Genomic DNA, 15,469 nt, shown 5'->3' on the forward strand with positions numbered 1-15,469 from the left:
AAAATGGCACCTTCCTGGCAGCTTGTTCATAGCAGAAGGAAATTTCCACTCGAGTGTTCTATGAATTGAATTGTTAGATGCGGGCATTACATTAGACTTGCTGTGGGTAGACCTGACAGTTTGTAAGAGGACCTTATTAAATTGATGGTCAGTCACTCAGAATGCATTGACAGTTAAGCATTGAAGATAAATTTTGAATAAACACTTCATTAGTTCCTGCATATACCAATTTTGTTATAGAACAAATCACATTCTTACCACGCCGTGTAATTGACTGATGAAATAGATGCTGAGCTTCAATATAATATAGTAGAAAGAAAAGCTTTTAATATGAATATTCATTTTACCATTATCATAGCTGCTCAGCATTCCAAATACACATAAGAAAAGTATCTTGTTTAAATTACTTTTATCCCTTTTTGATTAATTTTAACTAGACAAAAATGACAAGTCCCCCATCTTTCCTCATAGTATAAATATAGTAATGTGTATATTTTTCATCACTTGTTTACATAAATTGTTTTAGAGGTGTGTGCATTCTTTTCCTTTTATTACTACACTTTACAAATCTATCAATAAGCATCTGCATATACTCTGTGGGGGAAAAATGTAATAGAATCTGAGGTTCAGTCCATATCAAGACACGAATTTTTTTGAGGCCAATTTTCAAATGGACTTAAAATATCTAGATAAGTTATAATCCAATTTCATGTTACCAGTAAATCTTATTAGCATTTTCCATTACATTTTATAAGGCAAATGCTGATTTACGTTTGATAATCTTGAATTTTCCTTCACAACTTGAGTCTCAGATTAACAAGATTTTAATGTCATAAGAAGCTAGACTGCAAGTTATACGTACATAACTCCAGCCCCACTAACTTTCTCATTTGTAAGTTACGTTTAAGGTGAAAGATTTATGCGATCTGAAGAGAAACCAGAGTATTGTAAATTACGTTTAAGGACATTACTAAACCCCAGAATCACTGTGGTCATGCTGAGACAGTGAAGAATGAGACACATGCTCTGTGAAACAGGCTTTTATTTTAATTTATGTTAAATTGTCAAATCCTAAATTAATGAATAGCAAATGTGAGCCTCCAAATGGGCTCATGTGGAAATATTTCTATTTGTGGCTATTTTTAAAAATTATTGCTTTTTTGTGTCTGTAAAATAAATACCACTTCACACCAGAACCCTGTGTTCACTCAACGAGAGTACTGCAGACATCACGTGAAAGCAGCCATGCAACTAAAATTAAAGTTCAATATCATTAATTTAATTATAGTACATAATCATTTGACAGTGCTGCGGATTGGATTTAAAGGATGATATTGTAATTGATTGTTAATCATTAATAAGCATGCAGTAAAGATAATGCTGCTTGGGTGGTAGTGAGTTACAATTTTATCCAATCCAGGGACCAGATTGTTGAAACAAATGGCTCCCATCACCATCAATGAATCATGGAGGGTGGAAATTGAAACAGAGGTCTGCCATGCAAACATGCAGGGCAGAATGATAACCACCATTACAGACGGCCAATAATGTACCAGCATGTAGCTAAATGCTCTCTATACATTATGTCATTTCATCTTTGCAACAATCCAAGGGGGAAAATATCATTATCTCCATTTTACAGATGAAGGAAACAAAGTTCTGAGAATTTTAAGTAACCCACACATACATGGCATAAAGAGGAACATGATATCTCTCTGATTGGAAAGCCCAAGCTTTGAATTGCTGCCTACACTCAATCCAGTGAAAATCTGCAAAGGGAGCTACCTACAAGCTTAATATGCTTGATGCTTGCTAATCATGACATTTATAATTTACATTCTAACAGATGTTTGCTAGGAATGTCTTCATTCCTTTGGAATTCTTTCAAGTCTCTCTTCTACCTTTTTTTCCTTCATGATTTATAAGGGGAAAATAGTGAATAAAGTTATTTTACTTTTTAATCTATTTTATCAGATAGCTATTTCTTATAAAAGAAGAACAATAAGGAAGGTCTTGTGATATGCCCTTTGGGTTATATTCAAAAGAGATAGTGGTTAACAGGGCAGTGCAGACCACTGTTTGGGAGATTTGTACCAAGCAAGGCATCCAACAAGGATTGAAGGAAATGCTGATAGGGAAAAAGTATCTTACTTCATGGAAGTTCACTCATAATTAATTGTTATTGTTTTCTTGTCTTACCACAATCATTTCATTGTGTGGCCACTGTATTTGTAATGATTGTAGCTCAAATATGATATGGAGCTAATATATTTTTTTCTTACCAGTAATTGAGAGATAATATTTAGAAGACATTGGGGGCACCTGGGTGCCTCAGGTGATTATGTGTCCAACTCCTGATTTCAGTTCAGGTCATGATCTCACAGTCATGAGATTGAGCCCTGTGTTGGGCTCTAAGTGTGGAGACTCCTTGGGATTGTCTTTCTCCCTCCCTCTCTGCCTTTATCTCACTTGCAGTCTTTCTCTTTCAAAATAAATAAATAAACATTCATAACATATTGACCGCCCTTATTTTCATCATGAAGCCACAAAACCTTTGAGACATAGTGGAAGAAATTCATTCTTAACTATAACTTCCAGAATAATCATGGACCCTAACTTACACTGTGTTCCCCCAAAAATGCCATTATTGGTTTGGAACACTTTTCCCAAATAAGAAAATAAGATAATTAAACTTTAGACCTTAGAAAGCCCTTTCATAAAAATTATCTCATTTTAACTCTCACAACCATTCTAGGTCCCAAATATGGAAAAACACCTGATTTCTATAAAAGCTCAGTAACATGCTGAAAGTCAAACTACTGTTCGGTATCAGTATTGGGACTTAATGTATGAATGTATATATTCATACATTATATATATATATATATATACCATATATATATACCTATATATATGCTATATATATATATGCTATATATATACCTATATATATGCTATATATATACACATATATATATATGCTATATATATATATACCTATATATATGCTATATATATATACTATATATATACCTATATATATGCTATATATATATACTATATATATACCTATATATATGCTATATATATATACTATATATATACCTATATATATATATACTTTGGAAAGTATAGTTAACTAAGTACTATCAGGAACCTGTGGTCTTCAAATTAAGATACAATCAAAAAAGAGTTGGATAGAATAAAGAACAACTAGAAAGACCTTGACCATGGTGACTGTCAGACCATTAGTAAGGAGACACTATAATGGAAGTTGAGACTGAATGGAGGATAAAGGATGGAAGACCAAGATGGTGTTGAGTTTGTGATGAAATTGGCAAGATGGCAGGCTTATAAACAATACCCTAGAAATCACTGCTGGTGAACAATACCCTAAAATCTTTTCTCCCTTATAAAGTAATTTTCTCTTATTACTTTTACTTTTTTCTTATTTAAATTTTTGTCTTTCAAACTCTGTCATTTATAATATCTTTGTATCAATTTCCCCCTTCTTTCAAAGCATTACTGTAACTGTAACCCAGGTTTTGCTATATTTCTATTTTTTTTTCCTTCCAAAGATGACCTTTTCTAACAATGGGGCAATTTGAAGGTTGCTCTTTACTGTATTTCCTCATAGTTCTTCCCCAGTGTCTCCAGGAATGTAGACCTCTCTTCTATTGCCAGAAGCAGGCATATAAACTACATTACAAAATAGAGTCTTTTATGCTCTGGGACTATCCTGAAATGATGTGAAACTGTTCTCAACTTACTCCATAATATTGTCCAACTGATCTCAATGAGGCCAATAAACATAATAATGATGAATATATAAATTTATTTTACTGCAAATTTAAAATAACAAAATGTAAATAAAGTACAGATTTATATTAGCATATTAAAATTTGAATTTATTATAGTTCTGCTTCCAGCTAGGGTGGACTACTTTGAGGTTGACTTGTGCTCTGGATGAAACAGAAGAGAAAAATAGAAAAATACCAAATCATCCTTTGAAGAGTTGCATCAAAGAGTTCCTGAGGCAAATATTTATGAGAGGCGAATTTTGTGAGTTAACATTCCACAGCACTTTTTATTTCAGTCATCTGCTGATTGAAGGTTCAGATCAAGAGACTGAGAACGTAGGTTTTTCTTGAGTAGAGGGATAGTGTGCTATACCCGGCGGGGGGGGGGGGGGGGGGGGGGGGGGGGGGGGGGGGGGGGGGGGGGGGGGGTGAGGGAAACAGAAGAATTTTTGTAGATCTTACAGAGCTGAGGAGGCAAAATAAAGATTTAAGGGTTGAAGATCCAGGGAAGAAAAAATACATATAAAGAATTAAGCCTGACACAGCCAGTTTCCCTCAAAATATACGCTAGTTCTTAAGATGTATGCAACAAGAATTCAGGAAACTAATGGAAACCCTTAGAAAACAATACAAAACAAAACAAAACAGCAAACAGAAAACACAGTAGAGTTTCTACCAATTTTTCTATACTGAGGAGAAAAGATCTGATATTTCAGACCTACAATAGGTAAAGGCCGTGGTAAGCACCCAAGCTTTCATTTAGAGCTCACAGAAGGCTATGGCCTTGAGTGAGGCCAACAAGATATATACGTAGGCTTTAAAAATTCCCAGCCCAAACCTATTTGAGATCAGTTACATTTGACTAAAACAGTAAGTTCGCCACCCTAGTTTTCTAGAAGACAAACATTTTCTTGAGGAAGATAACACAATCTAGAGCCCACGTAATTTTTAATGCACAATGTAGGGCATTTAGTTTTAAAAATAGCATACTAGAAATAGCAACAAATAGCAAAACCTAAGAGATTAAAAATAGATAATAGATACTGACTCCAGACCCATTGTCTGGAGTAAAAAACAATGACTATAAGCTAATACTTTCAAGGGAATAGATGAAGTGATAGAGAATTTCATCAGCTCATTAGAATTAGTAAAAAAAAAAAAATCAAGTGAAAATTCTAAAAATAAAAAATAGGATAACTAAAATTTAGAAACAAATAGATTTAATAGCATGCCAAGCATACCAGAAGGAAGGGTTACTGAATTGGCTAGGCCAATAGCAAGTATTTAAAGTAAACCCAAAGAGAAAAACAAGACCAAAAGTAGAAAAAAGATTATATGTCACAGTAGAGATATTACCAATTGTATATGGACAATTGGAGTTCCAAGAAAACAGAGAGAGATAAGGTACCACAAGTATTGGAAGAAATAATGGCTAAGATTTTTCCAAAATTGATGAAAGACATGAAGTCATAATTCAAAAACTGTATGGAACACAAGAAGGATAATAAAAAGAAGTCTATGCTAAATACATCATAAGCAAATTTCCGAAAACCAAAGACAGTGAGAAAAATCTTAAAAGCAGCCAGAAAAAAAATAGACAATATCTTCATAGAGCATCAACAATACTAACAGCTAATTTTTCAATGAAAATTAAAGGATCATAGTTGGGTAACTTTGAATGCTGAAAGAAAATAACACCAAACTATAATAGTATACTCCAAAAAATATTATTCAAAAATAAAGGCAAATAAAAAGGCTTTCTGATAAACCAAACCTGGGATAATTCATCACTGGCAAATGAGCACTAAAAGAAAACTTAAAAAGTGTTCTTCAGGCAGATGAAAAAAAGATTGCAAATGGTCATATATAAATGCAGAAAGGAATGGTGAGCAACAAAAAGGGTAAATATGTAATAGATTTAAATGAATACTGACTGTACAAAGCATTAATAATGTCTTAGAATGTTAATATAATATTCAGAATTAAAATATGTGATGGCAGCAACACAAAATATAGGAGGGAAATAATATAAAGCTATAGTGTTTTAAGTGCCTAAAATTATAGGTAAAATATTATAAATAATCATTTAAATTAGATTGCAATAACTCAAAGCTGCATGCTTTAAAACCTAGAAAAAAACATTGAAAGGATAGAAAAATATTCTAAACTAAAATAGTGATAGAGGACAAATAAAATTATAATTATTTAATTATTCTAAGGGAAGTAAGAAAGAAGGTAAAATGGAACATAATATAATCAGTTAAAGAAAACAAATAGATGCTAAGTATATACCCAAATGTGTTAGTAATTACATTAAAAGCAAATGGAATATATACTCTGAATAAAAGACTAAGGCTGTTTAGACATACCTTAAATATATATAGCATGGGATAAAAAAGATGGAAAGAGATACACTGAGAAACATGAACCAAAAGAAAGTTAGTATAGTTTTACTGATATAAGACAAATTAGATTTTAAGATAAGAAGCTTTATTAGAAATAAAGAGGAACATATCAAACTGATAAAGAGATTTACTACTACTAGAATATATAAGTAGATTTACTACTACTAGAATATATAAAATTCTAAATTTGCATGCACTCAGTAACACAGACTTAAAATATGTAAGGAAAAAGAGTGATGTAGTTAAAAAGAGATATAGGCAAAATAACAAATTATAGGAGAGATTTTAACAAACCTCTCTCAATAAATAACTGATAAAACACGCAAGCCAAAAAGTAACAATATGTTAGATGAGAAAAACACAGACAACATAAGTAACGTAAAATCTATCTCACACAGAGAAGGCTGCTGTCAGAAACATTCCTTCCATTCCCTAACCTGGTTCTTCATCCTCATATTCTCACCTGTAATCACAGGGATGCTTCTCTGCAAGACTTTCCCCCTTCCTTGAGAAAGCACCAATTTTTCTATACAAGACATTCTGATTTTTAGTCCTTTCTTAAGTTTCCAAGAAAGACCAGGTGTCATCCAGATGACTGATGTTTTCAGGCTCCAGGTAAAGATTGGATGCTAGGCCCTAAGTGAAAGTCATTGAGTAGACCCCTTTATCTACAGTTTTCACTTCTCACAGTTTCAGTCACTCTTGGTCAAAGGCAGTGTGGAAGCAGATGATCTACTTTCTGCCATATTGTCAGAAGCTCAATAGTAGCCTAAAGCTACATCACAATGCCTGTGTCATTCACCTCACTTCATCTCATCACATAGCCATTGTATCATCTCACATCATCGCAAGAAACATGAGTACAGTATAATATTTTGAGAGACCATAGTTATGTGACTTTTATATGGTATATTGTTATAAAAATTGTTTTATTGTTGTTATCATAGCCTACTTATCATAGGTATGTTTTATAGGAAAAAACATAATCTGTATAGTGTTCAGTACTATATGCTATTTCAGAAATCCATTGGGAGTCTTGGAGCATATGTCCTATGGATAAGGGGAACCAGGGCATACATCTTCTGGGTTTAGTTCTATCTTCCCATTAATGCCGGCTGTGAAACTGCTGTTTTCAGTATTAATGACATCTTTAATGATATTTATCCCTCAAAGAGAAACATTCTATCGATTGTAAAAAGAACAGTAATCCAAGAATGAGCCCTAACTCTTTTAGTAATCCTGTATTCTCATCATTGTACTAGAAAACACTGGGTTCTTTCCTCCTCTGTCAGCTCAGCAGTCACAAAAAATGGCATGCTAACTGTACATGGTGGCTTCCTCTGCTACCCTGGGAATGTGCAGGCTTTGATTACCGAGGTCTTCCTCTAATAAAAGGAGAATAAAAAGAGTTTCAGTTTCCTTTGGTCAAATAAGGATGCATTCTTCTCCCATGAGAAAGAGAAGCAAGGGCAATGGGCAATTTACCAGCTGAATGAACCTCTATGCGATACTCTGAGAACTGTTCAAACATGTCCAGATGACACCCAAGAAGATTTTCTTATCAGGAAGAAATATTTGGCTAAATCCAAATAAAATAATGATTTTAAGAGTTACTGCCTAGTATGTAAAAAAAAAAACTGATAAAAGGAGAAAAAAAGTTTAAAAAAATCAGTACTTTAGCAAAAGAAGGGAAAAGGGTAAACTGGTAGATTAGCTATAATCCATTGGTACTTTTCATATAGATTCATAATAACATTAATATCTAAATTTTTATAGTGACTAAATGATGCAAAGTCTTGTTCTAAACACTGAACATTTATTAAGCCTTTGCAACCTAACACTTATTTTGTAGCTATGAAAACTAACAGTAGGAGAGTTAGTTAGGCTAAATACTTTGCCCAAAGTCACAAACTTAGTGGCTATAAGGAAGGATTTCAACCCAGAGAGTCTGTCTGGTTTTGGAAGCTGTGCCCTTAATCATTTGCTGTAATAAATTAAAGATAAAGGACAAGTTTTAGTTAAAGCTTCATTAAACAACGCACTGTTGATACACCTTATTCTGGTTCCCTCTTTTTCCCCCAACAGAATTAGGAAATAAAAGAAAATTTTCTTTTACGACTCTCTCAGTAATATTTCTGTACTGTATTTCTTCCCATTTAGATAGCTCTCTCCTCCAGACACCAAAGCATACAATTGGAGCTAGAACCCAGACCTCCTGAACCCACCCAGTCCACCATGTCACTAGATTGTAACACTGGTTTTTCTATCTGGCATCATATTTCTGGAATTATTATTCACATTTTAAGTTGTGTGCATTTCACAGACTTTGGTTTTATTGCATAGTTACACAGAAGAGCTTAATTCATTACCGTGTCTTAAAAACCAGCTTTTACTGTCACTGTGGTAGTTTGCATTGAATTACTCAAAACATTCTAAACTGACTTTTCAGCTCACTTACAGCAGTCACATTTGGAAACTAAACCTTTGTAATTCCAGCCTTAAACCTACCAAGGAATAAATTAGATTTTGGCATTTGGTCAAATTCTATTTACTCAATACACGGTCCCTACCTTTTCTGTTCAGGGACACTTAACATTGGTGAAGTGTGCTGCCTTCCTGTCCATGCCTGTTCTGGTTTCTTTTGCCTAATGGACTTCAATTTATGACCAGACATAATAATATTTTCCTATAGAAAGGTACCCTATAATCATATTAGAAATGTTAAAACCTGACCCAGTATTTGTTAATGCCTACAGACAGATGCCTTCAGAATACGGGATATTGGTTTGTTAAATATGAGGTCATGAGACATTTTTCTATAGGCTCTTATAGTTGGGAAATAATAGAATGGCTTCAGTAGCAAAATAAATCTTGGATCAGGATGTAGTTTACAATGCAACTTAAGAAAAAAAAATGTTCAAAATCACACTTTAAAGAATGATGAAATGCAGAACTTATTCAGCCCTGTCTGCAGAACTTTTTCTGGTATGTTAAACCTTTGAAGTAATAACAAGAACTATACTTTGGCATAAATTTACAGAACAAAAGGAGAGCAAGCTTTTACTACTGAGTAGGTATATTGCTAGAAGAAGGATTTGTAGTAAATCCCAACATAATTGCGATTCGGGCTTGAAATATTTCACCATGGATGCGGTGCTTATGCCTGTGAAAGGCTTGAATGGCATTTCCAAAGATAAACACTGCTTATTCTATGCCCCAATCAAAATAAAAGGTCTGCAGTAACAGATCCAGAGTGGATGTTGGAATGTTTCATTTTTAACACTGATTGAGTGCCTGAGCTTTGGCTTCTAAAAGAACTGACTGTTCTATTTCCATGGTGGAGTATTTTCCACACTTTGCAATCAAAGGTAGACAAATAAAACCCCTCAAGGCTTTCTTAGCATGTGGCCTCCATACAGGAATTATTTATGGTTTGAGACCCATGCTTTTAATGCAAATGAATGTTGTCAAGAGTGGTCTTGAGAATCCTAAAGAAAAAGTAATATAACTATTTTCAGAACAGGAGAATGACGTAAAAGATAAGACCATTGTTTGGAAGTAGATTGCAAATAATGTACTTGAGTGACTGAGAGGTTTAGAGAATCAGGTTCTCTGAAGCATTGTTTTATTTGTGCGTTCACATTGAGGAGCAGTGTTGGTGTTTAATGAAAGTATAGAGTAAGATGAAACAAGACCGATGGCTGATAAGCTGTTGACTTCTTGAAGGCAGGGACTATCTCTGGTTTATCCCAAACTGTATCCCACATATCCAATCATAATCTGTAAAATAAGCATATTTAATATTTTAAGGAATAAATGAAACTTGTGTTAGAATTTGGGCTCTATCTTATAAGCACCGAGATGTCCCACAGAGGTTCAAATAAAATAAAAAAATAAAATAAAATAATGCAATAATGCATAGCTTAGAAGAGGATACCTACAGGGTTACGAAGGATGGAACACACATTCTATATGGTATAGTTGCCATAAGTGGAAATATTTTGCCCAGAAAAACAAAGATTAAAAAGCTATAGTTAGTCTCCAGATATATGAAGTTCTACTCAATGTAAAGAAGAATAAAAGGGGGCACCTGGGTGGCTCAGTCAGCTGAGCATCCGACTTCAGCTCAGGTCATGATCTCACATTCATGAGTTTGAGGCCTGCATCAGGCTCTCTGCTGGCAGCTCGGAGCCTGGAACCTGCGTCGGATTCTATGTCTCCTTCTCTCCCTGTCCCTGCCCAGCTCACACTCTGTCCCTCTCTTAGAAAATAAAATTAAAAAAAAAAAAAAACATTTTAAAAAAATGTTAAAAAGAAAGAAGAATAAAAACCTATGTCGTTCCAAAGGAGAGAATCAGAACCAATGGATGACAGTTTAAGGAGGAGCAGTGGAGCTTAATTTAAGGGGAGGGGCACCTGGGTGGCTTAGTCGGTTAAGCGTCCGACTTTCGCTTAGGTCATGATCTCGCGGTTCGTGGGTTCGAGCCCCGCGTCGGGCTCTGTGCTGACTGCCGGCTCGGAGCCTGGAGCCTGTTTCAGTCTGTGACTCCCTCTCTCTCTGACCCTCCCCTGCTCACGCTGTCTCTCTCTCTCTCTCTCTCTCTCTCCTAGAAATAAATAAAATATTTTAAAAAAAAATTTAAGGGGAAAAATATTTTTAAATTACTGTTGTCTAACATTTGGAACAAACTGCATACTGTGAGTGGGTGCTACATTACTGCAAGTATTCCAGCAAAGTTGAATGTGCATTCCTAAAAGGCAGGAATCATGTTGTATCCCTTGCTATACATATCTATCACGTGGTAAGATTCAACACTATGTTACAGAGTGAACATAGCACAGGCTCAGTAGAAATCTCTCAGCGATAGCATAGTTCTGCTCATTTCCCCCCTAGTTAACCTATATATGTGTTTTGTTTGAAGAAGCCCCTATAATTTGAAGTCAGTGGGACATACATTGAATTTAAGAGTTAAACTAAGGCAATATATATTTTTGTCACCAGACAGACAAGATGGGTGAAAATTGTGCGTAAAGGAAACTATTGTTTTAGAAAAAATTAGTGTTCTTATTACAGAATATTGTACTTTTTACTTCCTAAGTATCCCTCATTTATCACATGAAAGTCAGCTTATTTTAAAGTGTTTCATATATTTTCATGAATGATTTAACTTTGCAAATAGCTCTCGTAAATATTTTATATGTTGTTATTAAATTATTTTTTGCTGACCTAACCTTTTGACAGTTATTTTACTTTGGCCTGATCTTGTTGGATTTAAGTCATTTCCACATTTGGATAGTTATTCCAAAGAAAGATTTGATAGAAAATGTATGTTTATACCTTCTTATTAAAGGTTATCTAACTTAGAAACTCACATTTTTCTAGATAAAGTAAGTCCAAATGGCAGGCTACTATTCTGCTGCAATAATAGGATCAACTTAAACAGATCAAGGGGAAAGAGTGTCAGAAACACAAAGAGACATTTTGTACAATATACCCTAACCTTGCCAGGGAGATAGGATCTTTTTTCTTTCCCCGTAAGAGGCCAAATAACACAAGGCAAGGTTTTGATTGATAGTGAGAAAAAGACCATTGAATTCTCAAAAGGTTTCATTTTAAATTATGTTCAAAAGCAGTATAATTGATTTAATGTTATTTATTTTAGTAAAAATAACAGGCTTGACACACATCTGCCTCCTTTCTTTTCTAAATTCCCATGAAATTACAAAAAAAAAAGCCAAAAACAAACAAACAAAAATGCACTATGTGCATAAAGAACCTGAAAGAAACCACAGTAGTCTTAGTGAGAAAGGGGAGTCAGTGGCTAACTGGAAATTATGAGGAAATCTTAGAAGGTAATAATTAGACATAAAAAATGAAGTAGAAAAGAATACAATAGCAGATACATGGATAGGCGCATCGTTTCCATATTCAGAACCCTTATGTGCCAATTTCAGAAGTGAGTCTTGTGGCAGTCATCAAGGTAGTTATGATTTAAAAAGAACTACTTTGAAACAGGGAGAGTGGGACTCCATTCTTTCATACCACTTGCTTTCATTCCACATATACTTGAAACCTCACTATTGTATCCTAAGAATTTTTTTGCACAGAGTACACTTATGATATGGATGTGAGAAATCTAAGACGAGGAGTAGTTTTTGAAAATGCTTGATGTCAACAGAAGACACAGAGAACACACACACTCACACACACACACACACACACACACACAAAAGGTCAGCTGTCCTGAAGTGAGAAATGCACTGGAGTGCTCCACTGATGAACAAAATGGACTCTTATTTTGACAGTTAAGGGTCTCAGCATGTGTAACATGCATCCTAAAATGGAAGGGGCTAGTCTGTATACAGTTAGTATTTCAACTTGTGTAGATCACACAGTTATGTCAGGAAAGGTAGTTACCTTTCAACACAGAAGTCTGATAGGGAAATAGATGACTTACACATTTTCAGAGAAAACCTATGATTGCTACCAAGGTAAATAAACCTAGTCCTTTAATAATATGCATGTACAACTAGGAAAGCAATACTTGGGTTCTAGAATACCATACAAACCAAATTGTCAATCATGTGTGAAGGCAAAATACAGACATTTTCAAGTAGGCAAAGACACAGAGTTTAGCTCAATTTTCAGTGAGGTTCTCCAGTAAAATTGTAAAAGTCTACAGCAACGAAGATGACATGAGATAAATTCAAAAGTGACAAGTGAGTGTACTGGCAGAAGCAAAGAAAATTCAAAAGTAATTAAATGGAATTCTAGTAGACCTTGGCATTTTGGAATTTCTTCTAAGAGTAAAGATTTAATGACAGCAAAAATACAATTTCCTTTTGTAATTAAGAATATCTATCTATTCCTAAAATTGCAAGGGTTGCTTTCGTTGAGTTTAAATTACTAGACTTAGCATATAGGCAAAGAAGACTTAATTATAGATAATAAAATAATAAGCGTGTTACAAACATTGACATTATATAATGATAACATGATAAGGATTAAAATGTAGGAAAGTGAGAAGAAAAAATAAGGATTGATTTCTCATCTATTTATCTTTCATGCTCAAGACTGAATATGTGTAATTTAAATGTGATCAACAAAAATAATGTACTTTTTAAGTTATATGAGTAGCCACTATAAAAACTGCAAATCAAAACTGCCAAAAGCAATTAATTCCAGAGAATAGGTAGATAGTACTAGATAATGATACTTGGATATTTTTGAGGTGTTATAGATGAAAATTTTGTCATGTGCAGATATTATTTTAATAAAATTGAATTTGTTTTTTAAATGTTAATTTATTTTTGAGAGAGAGAAAAAGCATGAGTGAGTGAGGGTCAGAGAGAGAGGGAGACAGAATCCCAAGCAGGCTCTAGGCGCTAAGTTGTCAGCACAGAGCCGCAAAGAGGGCCTAGAACCCACAAGCTGTGAGATCATGACCTGAGCCGAAGTAGGATGCTTAACTGACTTGAGCCACCCAGGCGCTCCTAAAATTGAATTAGTTTTAATTCTTTTTAAAAGGTAAGCTATGGGATATTGAGGAATGTCTAATGAAGCTAATTTTTATTAAAAATGTTTTAAATGTGTTTTCCATTTCTGCTTTTTAATAAAATAGTTATATATCCTTAATGCATATTTTCCGAGGTCATAAAGGTAATCACATTTGAGTTGTAATTTACCCTATTCAAAGTACTGATGTACATAGTGAGTATGTGACATATCCATTATTAAGAACCTAATGTTTCAGATGAAAAAACTGAGACTCCAAATTCTTAAATGTCTTGTTAGTGAATGGTAAAACTAAGATTCAGTCTATAAATCTGGGACATGGTAGTAGCTGATTATCTCCCATTATATGCCATTTTCAATAAAATAAGTGAGCTGTACTCAATGTCTGCTTTTCAATCCCATGATTCACATAGAATCGTCTCTAGCTTCCTTTAGATACTATTGGGTTTGAGAATGAGAAGAGCAAAAGCATTTACTCCTTATTGATAGCTTAGAATGATACTTGTGCTTTGTTAATTAAATGATTATTTAATTATTTCCCAATCGCTATAAGTACTGATACTAGTTTCATTTACTGATGAGCAAATAGAGGTTAAAATGGTTGAATAACTTATTCAGGTCTCACACCTACTGAATGGCCAAACTTATATTTACATTACAAATTCTTTCAGACTCCAAAATCTGTTCACTTAAGCACTAGACTATATTGCTTCCCACGAAAAGATTATTGAGCATTTATTATGTGCCAGTAGCGGTGCTAACAAGAAATCTCCATATATTATTTCGTTAAATCTTTACAACAACTCTAAGACATAGGTATTACTATCATCCTTGTTTTACAAAGAAAGACTAAATAATATTCACAGTGTCATGCACTTGTTTAGTGACAGAGTTTATTTTAAATCCAGGTCTTTGATTCTTGAACTTAAAATCTTAAAATCCTTGCTAAATTTCTTCTAAACAATTATCCTAAAGCCAAGAGCTAGTAAGAAGCAGAGAAAAGAGAGCATTTTTAAATTTAATTAATATAAGCAAGATGGTAGGATGAAAAGAAAAGACATAGAGCTCAACGTCAAGTAAATCTGTGTTCTGATTTTCATTTTTCACATACTAGCTGTATTGACTTTAAACATTTACTTCTTTCCTCTGAGTTCAGTTCTTTTCCGAAATAGGCATAGTAATAATTATATGGCAGAGCTGTCAGGAGGATTAGAGACTATTTATGTAATATATGTGACATTTGGTAAACGGCCAATACATGGTAGCAATTTCTATTATGTTTTCACTTATCCAACCTTTGGATAAACATCTCTACTAGAATTCAACCAGTGATTTACATAATGGAAATAATGTTTGCATTATCACTTACATTATATGATATAAATGTGAAGCATAATTAATTGATCCATAGTGTGGTAATCCATCTCCTATAGCATGCATTTAAAAAAACAACATCAAACAGCCGAAGATGTTTACAATTAATCATATTTTCTCTATATGTGAAGTTAAATACAATCAGGGCCTCAGCTAGCCTGTATGGTAACTTTGAGTAAACTAGAAAAAAGCACCTTCTCCAGGCAAGTAGGGCCCTGAGGATATTATGTTCCCTAAGTAGAACAACATTTTGGAACAAAAAGTGTCCTCTTTCCTGATGGAGGGAATCTAACTCCAGGACTCAACAATTTGGCTCTTGAAGAACAGAATGGACTTTAAGACCCCTTGTTCTCTTGTATGGGCTCCTTTCTGTA

The 15,469-nt window shown here is 34.0% G+C and overlaps 1 protein-coding gene across 1 annotated transcript in view; it reads left to right on the top strand.

Annotated features, from left to right (window-relative positions):
* The window catches only part of NEGR1 (neuronal growth regulator 1), a 491,889-nt gene that overhangs the window by 231,366 nt on the left and 245,054 nt on the right, over positions 1–15,469 (top strand). The gene's annotated exons all lie outside the window — the stretch shown is intronic.

This window comes from Hyaena hyaena, unplaced genomic scaffold, assembly GCF_003009895.1.
Source record: "Hyaena hyaena isolate Hyena2069 unplaced genomic scaffold, ASM300989v1 scaffold_849, whole genome shotgun sequence".
Lineage (NCBI taxonomy): Eukaryota > Metazoa > Chordata > Mammalia > Carnivora > Hyaenidae > Hyaena > Hyaena hyaena.